Source organism: Cupressus sempervirens, chromosome 1 (assembly GCF_028749045.1).
Source record: "Cupressus sempervirens isolate cs-2001-9-10 chromosome 1, ASM2874904v1, whole genome shotgun sequence".
Taxonomy (NCBI): Eukaryota; Viridiplantae; Streptophyta; class Pinopsida; order Cupressales; family Cupressaceae; genus Cupressus; species Cupressus sempervirens.
Genome location: NC_143118.1, coordinates 461,912,315 through 461,926,220, shown reverse-complemented (window position 1 = coordinate 461,926,220; position 13,906 = coordinate 461,912,315).

Sequence of the window (13,906 nt, the reverse complement as noted above, 5' to 3'; positions counted from 1 at the left end):
CAAATTTTCCATTTAAGAGCTATTTCTTTCTTGCTATCAGCACACCAAGTTAGCCATGTCATTGGTCACTTGGAGTCAATCCTCTAGCTTCGCTAGGTGGACTAATCATATTTTATCATTCTATTGCTTGACCACTCTTCTATCTTTCATGTTTGACCTCTGACTAAAATTGATCAAGGTTTTACAACCCTTTACCTTCATTAACCTCTTTACCTTTTGAAATCACAAACAAATCATATATCTACTTCATATCTTGTCCATAAAATTTTATCCTAACATTTGCGACTAGGCGAAAACAACATCTTACAACATCTCCATGGTTAGGGATTTGAAATTTATCTTTCCTATGACATTATGAAGCCAAAACCTTTACTTTATTACACCATCACAACTTAATATCAAACTAGCATTAGATGCCTATGACTATGCATAACTGTGAACTTAATTGCCACTACTTACTTGCCACTCAAGCCCACTAAGACACATGTTGCATCATCGCGATCTTGCTATATATTTCATCACACACTTTTTCTTAGCAACATAGCAACATGTATTGAAGTTGGGAGATTAGATAGCCAAGGGAAAACCATAATTTGTGATCCATGTCAAAACTTCTGACCAATTCAGTGCTACCATATCATTAGAGTTGTCCATATGGAACCATGTCAAAAATTTAATTTAAGGTTAGCTTGAAGCTCATTTGACCATGTGAACAAAAGAGAATTAATCCACTTCTGCTTGAACCCTTGTTAACTATTTAACCTTGCAAACATGTAGAGCAAAGGATAATGCAACATCATGACCTTGATCTTGAGTTAAGCTAAATCCTCATTGAACTTGTAATGAAGCCAATCAATAAACCATGATCACATAGTTGTAACTATTAACTGGGTATTAATACTTTATATTGTGACCCTGTACATACCACAAGGATAACTACCTTGCACCTTTGTGGCTTGGTGAATGGTTAAGTCACAAACTACAATGACTGGGTGACGAAAGATAATCACATGGTCATGACTAAGAAATACAAAGGGAAAAAGCATGAAAATCTTAAACTTAGGAAAACAAGGGATAAACCAAATTTTTAAATATATCCTTATGTCATTTTAATTATTTGAATATTTGAATTGATATGGCCGTTGGCCATGCTTGACAGGAAAAACTCAAATTTTTAGTGGGAGGGCAAATATGGCTAACAATTTTGGTGACTTAGAGGGGATACTAGCTTGATATTTATATGACCAATGACCTAAATCATCCATTAGGCTATAGAGTCATAAAACTAAGGTCTACACGTTGAAACCATAAAACCCCATCTCCTCTTCTCTACAGCTGCAAAACTTCAAAACCTAGCTATTTTTAGAGAAATAGCCAGTGCACAACACTTCTTAGAAAATTGGAACCTAAACTAATATATACAAAAACCATAAACCTCTCTTGAAGTAGGATTAAACATGTATTCCATTGACTCAAATTAGTAGGACATCATCATTGGGAACGGATAGATAAAAAGAGTTATCCTCCTTGCAACTGGTCATAATGTAAGGCCCACTCCAGATAACATCAAACTTAGAGTGCCTTCCTAGCTTGGCTCCATCTCCATCCCACTTGAGAACAAGATCTCCTTCCTTGAAAATCCTAGCTATAGCCTTTCTGTGAAAACTTCTTTTGACTTGCTATTGACAAGCCTTAAGTGTATGCTGAACTTGTTGCCCTTGTTCTTCTAATTCAATCTGTTTTGTGAACTTGATTGTCACATGACCATTTTTCTCTAGTTTCAATTGATGAGCCAACTCAAGTGAGAGGAATTCTAGTAAAATAGGAGCTTGGCTTCCCTTCTATAAACTAGAATAAGAGGTAAATTCCCAACTACTCTCTTGGGTGTAATTTTGTCAGCCCAAAGGGCTCTATTCAACTTTGCATGCCAACTCCTTTGATTGTCTTTAATTTTCCTCCTCATGATCCTAATGAGATTCTTGTTAGAGGATTTGGCCAAGCCATTGCCTGGTGGATTATAATTTGAGGAAGTACTCAAATATATCCCATATTCTAAAGTGTAAGAATACATGTGAGATCCAACAAAAGATTTGGTGTTATCAGATATGATAGTTGAGGGAACACCAAATCTTTTCATAATTCCATCAAGGAATTCAACTGCTAAGGCCTCTATTGCATCCTTCAAAGCCACTACCTTATTCCATCTTGTGAAATAGTCTGTGGCTACCAAGATCCATTTATGACTAGCATTGGAGGGTGCATTAATTGGACCAATGAAAGCTGAACCTAATTGGGCAAAAGATTGGTCAACTTGAACGGGATGGAGGGGAAGGGCAGCCAATCTTTGTTATCCTAAGAAGAAAGCACATTTCTCACACTTCCTTGCCCACTTATGGATTTCATTGAATAAGGTGGACCAATAATAGTGAGCCCTTATTATCTCCATTGTAGTGACTCTAGTTGAGAAATGACCACCAATAGGGCCATCATGAAATTCCTTTAGGAACCTATTAACTTGATCTATTTGTACACAACTTAGTAGGATTCCATTATAATCATTTTAAAATAATACTCCATCCACCAAGACATAGGGAATAGCCTACAATATGAACTATCTTCTCTTAGTTCTGTCTAGGCCTTGGGGGCATCATCCTTCTATCAAGAAGGTAGTCATGTCTTGTAGCCAATCAATTTGATCTTCATTCTCCATTGGTTTCTCATTTTAGATCAAGAGGGTAGCCTCTTCATGTGTCTCAATAGATGAAGCTATCTGCTCACACAGTCCCTTACCTCTTACCAACTTGGTGATCTTAATATCAATATCATATTCCATGACTCTGGTAATCCATCCAACTCTCTTCTCATTGATATCCTTGTTAAAGAGGAAATGCTTTACACTTGCATGTGGAACTAAAAGTTGGAATTTATTGTGAGACAAGAGGTGTCTAATTTTTTTGAGCACCCTCACAATAGCAAGGACTTATTTCTCTACATAATTGTATCTTTCCTCGTAATCATTAAGTCATTCACTAAAGAAAGCAATGGGCTGTTCCAAATTTTCATCATTTACCTATGTAAGAACAACTGAAATGCTTGAATTTCCTCCAAGGGAGTAGAGGATGAAATTTTTGTTAAAATTGATGAGAGTAGGGGTTGATGCAATTGATTTCTTGATTTCTTCAAAACTGGCCTTTCCCTCTTTGGTCCAAGTGAATGCTAGGTTCTTCTTGAACATAGTCATGAGAGGCTTTATCATAGAAGGAAGATTATGGATGAACCTTCTTACAAAGTTGATCTTACCAAGGAATCTTTGCAATCCTTTCTTATGGGTGGGGAGTGGGAGAACAAAGATTACTTCTACCCTCTATGGATCTATACTTAACCCATTTCTTAACACAATATGTCCAAAGAGTTTTCCTTAGTCAATAGAAAATACACACTTCTTAGTGTTCAGGGACACACCATACTGTATGCATCTTTCAAATACCTATCTCAGATGATCAAAATGATCTACTACATGCTTTGAAAAGATAGTTATATCATCTAGATACACTAGCACAATTTTTTCCAACAACCATTGAATGCTATCTCCATTGCCTTTTGAAATGTGGCACCTGCATTGGTTAGTCCAAAAGGAATCTAACAATAAGCATATGTCCCCCCACTTGGTGGTGAATGTTGTCTTATGTCTATCTGACTCCTATACTAACACCTCATTATAGCCTAAAATTTAACCATCTAAGAAAGACAAATTTTTTGAACTATTAAAATTGGATAGGATTTATTCCATGGAGGGAAGGGGGTGGTGATCCTTAAGAGAATCCCTATTAAGGTCTCTAAAGTCTACACATAGTCTAATCTCTCCACTCTTATTCCTAATAGGAACAATGTTAGTGATGAGGGCACAACCCAAGACAAATGAACATAATAGGAAAATGGAAATATTATTATTAGAAGTGATATGGTATTACATTTTTTACAATGAAAATAGACTAAATGATGCACCCTAGGGGCTTACAATGTTGTCTAATTCTAGAGAAAAATACTCCTCATAGTAACTTCTCCCAAACTCCACCGAAAACTACAGTCACAATGCTAGAAATGACCTTAAGTAACCTAAATTAGGTTTAGGGTTAGGAAGAAATTTTATAATATGCCATTTGGTATCCACTACCAAAATATAAGGTTCTAAAAAACATGTTAAAAGTTGGTGGAAAATTAGAAGTATCCAGAAATGGTAGTCCAACTTTAGGGAGGCATAACTTTTGATCCAAGACTTTGATTAATGAACCATTTATATTTTCAGAAATATCTCCAAGTACTTTAAAGATCTATGGACCAAATTTTCTTGTCCCCCATTTTTTAGGCTTCTACAAGGCCATTTAGTTCCTCAACTTTGACTTTGAAGTGCTCTTAGGGGGTCTCCAGACAACTTAAAACTGCAATAACTTTCAAACTGTAAAGCCTTGTGACCTAATTTTTTTTCTAGAGTTCTTTAAATTACAAGTATAATCATCCCTCCAACTTAAAATCTCTAACTCATCATAATTATGGATCAATTACAAAATAACCCATTTTCTACATTGACACATATCCCAAGGTGCTAAAAAACACTAACCCAGAAAACCAATAATGGAACTATGAGAGTTGGAATACCTATTTGACAAAAATAGGTATGTAGAAATAAAATAACATTAAATAGAAATTAACACTAAGCATATTTTTGGGTGATACAAGATTTTCCTTACACCATTGGATCCTCCTACATCAAACACCCAAGGTAAATTGAAAAGTGACCTTCTCACTTTATAGCTAGTAGAGGAAAATCCAAATGGGCAACATCCATCACAGATATCTATTTTGAATCTTTTACTGGTCGTCCTTTCCATTTCACTAGGTATTCTTCATATTTCATGTTTATGGTACTTTGACCAACATGACTATCCAAAATTTCTTCAATCTCTTCCTTCTTAGAAGTAGGAATTGGACATGGTTCTAGAATCAACTCCTCCTCTGCACCATCATCATAATATTTTGTTAAGTCTACAATATTGAAAATAAGAGAAATGTGATTCCCATTTGGCAAGTACACCTCATATGCATTTCTTGAATCATGTTTCTTCAAAATTTTGCAAGGACCAAATTTCTTCATCTTTAGCTTGTTGTTGGTACCCACTAGAAATCATTCCTTCCTCAAGCATACCATAACTAGATCCCCAACTTGGAACTCCTTATGTCTCCTCTTTTGATCTACTATAGCCTTATACTGTAGATTCATGTTGGCAATATGTTCATGTACCTCCTCATGTAGGTTCTTGACATGTTCAACAAAGTCTTTTGCCTCAACACTTGTCCTCTCTCCTTGCTTCATCTTCCTCAGCTCTAGTGTAGTCCTTAGACTAATCCTACACACAATTTGGAATGGTGATCTACTAATACTCCTATTCACAAAATTATTGTAAGAAAATTCTTCTTATGGTAGAATCAAATCCCATCCCTTGGGCTTATCTCGTACTAAGCACCTTAGAAAATTGCCCCAACTTATATTCACTACTTTTGTTTGTCCATCATTTTGTAGATGATGTGCAGAACCAAACTTTAATTCTATATTTAACTTCTTCCACAATATCCTCTAGAAATACCCAACAAATTTAGTATCTCTATTAGAAACAATACTTTTTGGGAGACCATGTAGCCTCACCACCTCTGTAAAAAATAAATTTGCAATATGCATTGCATCATGAGTCTTGTGGCACGGGATGAAATGTGCCATCTTGGAGAACCTATCAATCACCACAAATACTAAGTCATTACCCCTTTGTGTCCTCAGTAATCCAAGAACAAAATCCATACTTATGTCCTCCCAAAGCTTCAATGGAACAAGAAATGCTTGATAGAGCCCATTATTTTGATTAAATCCTTTGGCTATTTGACATACTTGACAATTCTACACAATATTCTTCACATCTTGTGATAATTGAGGACAAAAATAATGTTCAATAATAATTAAAATGGTCTTTTCTTGACTAAAGTGTCCTTCCATCCCTCCACTTCATTTCTCTTTGATCAATTTCTCCCAAATGGAACACCTTGGAATACACAATTGACTGCCCTTAAACAAAATACAATCCAAAATCATGTAATCTAGCCACTTGGTCCTATCTAGAGTAACAGGTTCCTTACAAGCCTTCTAAGCCTCTACAAAGTTAGGGTCCTTAGGGTACAAATTATTGAGTTAATCAAACCCAACCAACCTGCATTTCTATCAACAACTATCTCCTACTTAATGAATTTGCAACCCTATTATACCTTTTGCTTTTATGTTTCAATACAAATGTATAGCTTTGCATGAACTCTACCCATTTCAAATGTCCCTGATTCAATTTACCTTGGCTATTTAGGTACTATGATACCCTATTATACCTTTTTCTTTTATGTTTCAATACAAATTTATAGCTTTGCATGAACTCTACCCATTTCAAATGTCCCTAATTCAATTTACCTTGGCTATTTAGGTACTATGACACCCTATTATACCTTTTTCTTTTATGTTTCAATACAAATGTATAGCTTTGCATGAACTCTACCCATTTCAAATGTCCCTGATTCAATTTACCTTGGTTATTTAGGTACTATGATGTCTGATGATCAATATACAAGACAAATTCTTTTGGCAACAAATAATGCCTCCATTTCTTTAAGGCCTAAACTATTGCATAGAACTTCTAATCATAAATAAAAAAGTTTTTTGCATCATTCAATTCTTCACTAAAATAGGAAATAGGTTTACCTTCTTGGCTCAACACTCCCCTAATAGCACTGCCACTAGCATCACAATCTACCTAGAACACTTAGTTGAAATTAGGAAGTACCAATATAGGTTGCTTTTTCACCTTCTTCTTTAGCAATTCAAAACTCCTTGCAGCACCTATAGTCTACATGAACTATTTTCTAACTCCCCTCATTGTTTCTGTTAGGGGTGCACATATACTACTAAAATTCCTAATGAACTTCCTGTAAAAAATAGCTAGACCATGGAATGACCTCACCTCAGTGGAAGATCTTGGAGTAGGCCATTCCAAGATGACCTTCACCTTCTCCAGGTCTATTTTGAGACCTTAAGCTAATACAACAAACCCAAAATAGACTAACTCCCTTTTGACAACGCTATACTTCTTCAAATTAATCAACAATTTCTCTTCTCTCAACCTTTCAAGGATACTAAAAATGTGCAATAAATGTTCATCCAAAGACTTACTAAAAATCAAAATATTATCCAGATAGACAATAAAAAATTTTCCCAAAAATTTCTTTAGTACCTCATTCATAAGCTGCATGAAGGTGCTTGGCACATTGGTTAGTCCAAAGGGCATGACTAACCACTCATATAGACCCTCCTTGGTCTTGAATATAGTCTTCCACTCATCTCTCTTTCGTATCCATATTTGGTGATATCCACTCTTGAAATCTATCTTTGTAAAGTAGTAAGATCCACTGAAGTAGTCCATAAGATTATCCATCCTTGGAAAAGGAAATTGATACTTGATGGTTATTTTATTTATAGCCCAAGAGTCTATACACATTCTCCACTCTCCATTCTTTTTTGGTGCCAACATTGCAAGTACTACACATGGACTTAGGCTCTCTCAAATCAAACCTTTCCTCAATAGCTACTGAACTTGTTTGTTTAGCTCCTTAGTCTTAGTGCGAGTCATCCTATAAGAAACCTTGTTAGGAAAACTAGCTCTAGGGACTAAATCTATTTGATGACTGATTTTCCTTATTAGAGGCAACCCTTCTAAAAAATTATCAAAGATGACATCTCCATACTCACTTAATAGACTTGAAACTTCAAGTGGAACTTCACTACTACCTTCCTTATACTCTTTAGGAGTTAAAGAATAACACATATGCTAATATTTCATGTCATCCAAAAAATTTCTTCCATCAACAAGACATGCCCTAGCACTACTGCATACCTTTTCACCCTCTTTATCAAGGGCTTTAATTTGTGGTGAACTCTAACCTTTGTTAGAGAGTATATATTTGCATGACCATCATGTATAGCATGCCTACAAAACTACTATGACCTTCCCAAAAATAAATGATAGACGTCCATTGGAATGATGTCACAAAGAGCCTCATCATGGTAACTCCCAATCTTGAACTTTACCAAACATTACTAACTAACCAAGACCTTATGATCTTCCTACACCCAGGCAATCTGATAGGGATGGGGATGTTTCTCCCTCTTGAGCTTTAGCTTTGAGACCATTTCTTCTAACACTAATTTTTTAGTGCTCCCACCATCAACAATTAAATCACAACATTTACCCTCACACTTTCACCTAGTACAAAACAAACTCCTCCTTTGTCTAGGTTTAGTCTCACTACTTAGCAAGACCCTTTCATCAACCAGAAACTCTCCTCTTTTTACATCCTCTAAATGCAATGACTTTGCATAATTAGCCATGTGAGGAACTCTTTCTTGACCATCAGCTCTCCTATCTATCCTTCCTTTGCATTGAGGGAACTTGTAGGCATGATGATCTCCTTCATTTCAAAGAAAAATGGTACCACAGAAGCCTCCTATTCCTAAACCTTATCCATATCATCTACCTCTTCCTCTCTAATCTCCAAAGTTTTGACCATGGGAGTAGGTGAAACCCTCATTCCTCTTGTTTCAATTGGTATCAACATCTTCATTTTTCTTCTGTTTCTAATTTCAGTCTCCAAATAACTTGCCACGATCCCTTCCTCATTGATTGTGCCCTCTTTTCTTTCCATCAAACTTTTTATTTAACTTCTCCTCAACTTGTAAGGAAAATTGGTATGCCTCTTCAATGCTAGTAATTCTAACCAGACTTAACTCCTCCTGAATGCTAGGTCTTAACCCATTAAGGTAATAGGCAACCTTCTCCTTGTTTACTTCCACATGCCCCACCCTAATATGGATGCAGTAAAAATCCTCTATCTATTCTTGGATAGATTTTCCCACTTGATTTAACCCTTGCATCTTCTTGAACAAATCAAGCTCCTAATCAATAGGAATGAACTACTTCTTTAGTTTGTCTACCATGTGATCCCATCTTGTGATTTTCTCCTTTCCTCTTCTATTTCTTTCCAATTGAACCTCTTGCCACCAAATTTTGGCATGGCCTTTCATTTTGGCATTTGTAAACTTAACCCTATTAGGGTCCCCAATATTCTCATAATCAAAATATTCTTCTAGCTCATTGATCCAGTTGATCAACTCATTTGGGTTTAGATTTCCCAAAAACACACTGACATCAATTTTTGATTTTTTTTATAGCTTGGAAATGGACCTAAAAAGATTCTCCTCTACCTAGTTTAGGACTTCTCCATCTGTTTCCCCTTCCTACACAATATTTCCTTCTTCATTTTCTTCCTCACTTTTTTCATCTATGACAATATTCATCCTTCTATAGATCTCCTCTTGCAATGCCTAAACTTGTCTATGGAGGGATATAACCTTAGGAGGAAAAACTTTGGCCCTTCCACCATGCTCCCTTCATGGAGGAATCTTCTCACTATATCAAAACCCACAATCACACAATCTTAATACAAACTACCTCACAATCGGTGCTCTGTCTACACACTCAAGAGAACCCACTCTGATACCACTTGATGAGGGCATAACCCAAGACAAAATGAACACAATAGAAAAAGAGGAATATTATTATAATAAGTGATATGCTATTACATTTAGTACAATGAAAATAGACTCAATGACATGCCCTAGGGGCTTATAATGTTGTTTGATTTTGGAGAAAAAGACTCCTCATATAACTTCTCCCAAACTCCATTGAAAACTGCGTTTACAATTCTAGAAATAACCTTAAGTAACCTGAATTAAGTTTAAGGGTAGGAATAAATTTTATAATATGCCATTTAACATCCATCACCAAAATAGGAGTTTCTATAAAATATGTCAAAAGATGGTACAACATTAGAAGAATCCAGAAATGGTGGTCCAACTTTTGGGAGGCATAACTTTTGACCTGAGATTCTGATTGACAAACCGTTTACATTTTTGGAAAGCTCTCTAAGCACTCTATGGTCCTATGAACCAAATTTTCTCATCACCCATTTTTTGGGCTTGTATGAGGCCATTTATTCCCTTAAATATGACTTTGAAATGCTCTTAGGGGGTCTCTAGGCAACTTAAAACTATAATAACTTTCAATCCATAAAGCCTTTTGACCTAATTATTTTTCTAGATTGCTTTAAATTACAAGTATAATCATCCCTATAACTTAACTCATATAACTCATCATAATTATGGATCAATTACAAAATAACCTATTTTTTACATGGGCACATATCCCAAGGTGCTAAAAAACACTAACCCATAAAACCAATAGTGGAACTATGAGAGTTGGAATCTCTATTTGAAGTATATTTTTGGGTGATACAGGATTGCCCTCACACCACTAGATTCTCCTACATCAATTAGCCATACATGGTGAGTGCTTGATAGGAAAAATAATGTTGGCCTCTATGAGCCTTGCCAATTCTTTTCTCATTAGTGGTTCAATCTTAGGGTTATTTGACCTCTGCTTCTATCTAAGAAGCTTGGAATGATCATATAATCTATGGTGTGCTAAGATGATTTTGGGTCAAAATCCTTTAAGTCTTCATATGTCCAAGCAATAACATCATTGAATTCTTGACATAATTTAATGAAGACTTCTTGTTCAATATTAGTACAATAGTAATAGACTAGACCTTTTCTTGATCATTAGAGTTGAAAATACCTTCCAAGGTGACTAGACCTTTAGGAAATCTTTTAGAGTTCAATTTCAAAATCTGATCCCCATATTGACTTTGGAGCTTAGACTAATTTTTAGCAGAGAAATCTACTTCATTTTGCAAGAAATTGACAATCTACACATCACAGTAAAAATCTTGCCAATTTGTACAATTATAAAGAACAATGGGCCTTACAACAATTCTGATTTGTTGCTCATTTTCATCAAAAACATGCTCTGGTATATTATAAGAAGCACCAATTGCTACAAGCTTGTAAACCTATAGAAATGTTTGTTTTCTCTCATAGGGACACTCTAGATGTTGAATGCTTGGAAGGCTAAGAAAATCCCAAACCCTATGCTTGTATGATTTGAGAAGGTTGTTCTTTGTAAAATTATAATTCTTAACTTGATGAATGACCAAACCACTATCCCCATATACCTTAAAGGATTTGATTCCTCTCCTTTGTGCTAGTTGAAGTCCCTAAATTAGAGCTTTATACTGTGCTACATTATTAGTGTAGTTGAATTGGAGCCTATAAGAGAAATAGTATTTCTCCAATTTAGGGGAAATGAGCATGACACTAGCCCTTGAGCCATTCTTATTCCTTGAACTATCAAAAATAATCTCCACAACCCACTTGAATTTTCTCTTGTCCTTATAATATTGGGGATAGGAGCATCCTTTTTTGATATGCAATATGTGCTAAGGCTTGTCTCTAGGGCTTCTCGTACTAGATCAAACTGATAAGAAATGGCCCATTCATCCAAGAGATAATTAGGCACATCTATTAAGGAAGTAGCGGGATCTTGTGTTATGTCTCCATCCTTTCTTCAAACATAGTGCAATTCTTGTTTATGAGGCTTGGAGTATAAGTCTCTATGTGATTAAGAGCCAGAGGCTCTATCCTTATGGAGGCTTTTGTTCCATACCTTGTTCTAAAAAGCATATAAGACCAATAAAATGAAATATAGCCACCTATTTGTGTAGTAAAGTCTCTAGAATGATAGATTGAAAAATGTGGTCTTACCTCAATTATTGATATTCCTTGTGTAACAATACAACTAGGGCAAGAATGAAATTTTATTTCTACATTTTATAAGACTCCTATAGCATTGACAAAGCTTCCATCTAATTGGAGTACATCTCCAACCATTGGCTCATATTTGATACCCATAACGTTAGCTACACACCTAGGCATTACAGAGCTACTAGCCCCTAAATCAATCATGCAATTATGGACTAGTTTATCTTCTATGATTTAAGAGACATAGAAAGGAGGATGCCTAATTTTCTTACTTGTTTCTCCTCCTTCACCTCTATACTCTCTAACTCCTACTATAGTAGCTTCTTATGTGATGGTATAGTAGCAATAACATCCCATATAGAGATATTAACATTAATCTTTTTTCATTTGATCTATCATGTTCAAGGGAGTATTAGCTGCTTTGATTGAAGCCTTGGGATTTGCATGGATAGGTGGCTAAATTTGAGAAATTTGAGGTTTAGTAGAATTCTTGTTGCTCATATCTTGTCTCTATTGAAGAGTAACATCAGATTGTACATTTATCACTGGCACATGAGGAGTAACACTAGGAGAGCCCTAGATCACCAATAATGGTGAGCACTAGAAAGGGAGGGAAGAGTAATTTTCAAAATTTGAATTCTAAGAAGGGTGAGATTCCTCTAGATTGCCAGAATTGAATCCCTAGCTTGGATCACAGGTCATAGAAGGAGGTCAGTCAGGGATCTTCTAGTATAGGTGATCAGTCAGAGAAAGATGAAGGGGATGCAGATGCTCCCTCCAAGGTAGTGTTCAAGATTATTTTAGTTCCCAAAGTGGGTCTACCTGACCCTGCTAAATAGTCATCTCTTTTTGGGGCCAAACCCATAGGTAAGTCCTCTTTCTCACCTATTAAGATTCTACACAAGGTGGAGAAAGGATCTTGTGCTATTTCCATTCTGAATGAGCTTGTGGATCATAGTATTAAATCCATGGATTCCACCCTAGTTGGAAAATTCTTAGGGCCAAGGCCAAATATCAATGTTGTGAGAACATTTATTAAGAAGAAATGGGCCCTCAAAGGTCAAGTTTTAGTCATGGCCATGGCTAAGGGCTTTCTATCCTTTGATTTCTCATGTTTGGAAGATCTCTCTAACATTATGTGTGAGGGGCTATGGGCTATTGGTCATTCCACTCTGGCTCTCTAGAAGTGGTCATCAAAGTTGAATCTAAATGACTCATTCTTTGAGCAAGCCCTTGTCTAGGTAAGGCTACTCCAGCTTCCCCTAGAGTTCTAGAATGAAGATGTCTTTGTGGGGCTAGTTAGCTCCTTTGGGGAGCTTCTCTCCATAGATCTAATTACTACCTCTAAAAGACACCTCACTTATGCCTATGTTTGCATAGGCATAAGGGAAGGTATTGACATGCCAGAAATTGTGGTGTTTCATTCCAAATTGGGAGTGCATGTTCAAAATTTGATTTATGAGACAGTGCCATTTGCATGTTTGCTTTGTTTCAAATTAGGGCATAAGGAAAATCAATGTCCTAGGGTAGAAAATAAAAAAAGTAAGTCAATTGGTACTACTATCAAGGGGAAGAAAATGATTTGGAAATAGAAAACTTTGAAGCTTTCCAAGAACCAGGATGGCACCATGGAAAAGAAAAATGCCTTTTGATAGGAAGGAGAGCTAGATATTGAAGGCAGTAAAGGACCAAGCATCTCAGAAAAGGAAAAGAAGAATGACCCCAGCTAGGAAGGAGATGAGAGAAAGGAAAGTGATATAGGACCAAAAGTGTCTAAAATTGAGGGCCAAGCCACTGAAGCTATAGTTGTGGCAGGAAATTCCTTGCACAATGAGAAAGAGTAGGACATGGGTAGGTTGGAGACCCCCTAAATGGAGATTTTTCCAAAAAAAACTTTGAGAACCTTGAATAGAGGAGTTGGTGGTCTCCCAAGGGTGGATGTACTCAGCCTAAGAGATGTAATCATATATGATGGGATTAGTCAGGCCGAAAATGAACTAGTTCTACCTATTGTTGCCCTGGTGAATCCATTTATCTCCAAAGGTCTAGAGATGAAGATTTTAGAACTTATCAACAATTCTTCCCTAGAATAGATTTCAAAATGGG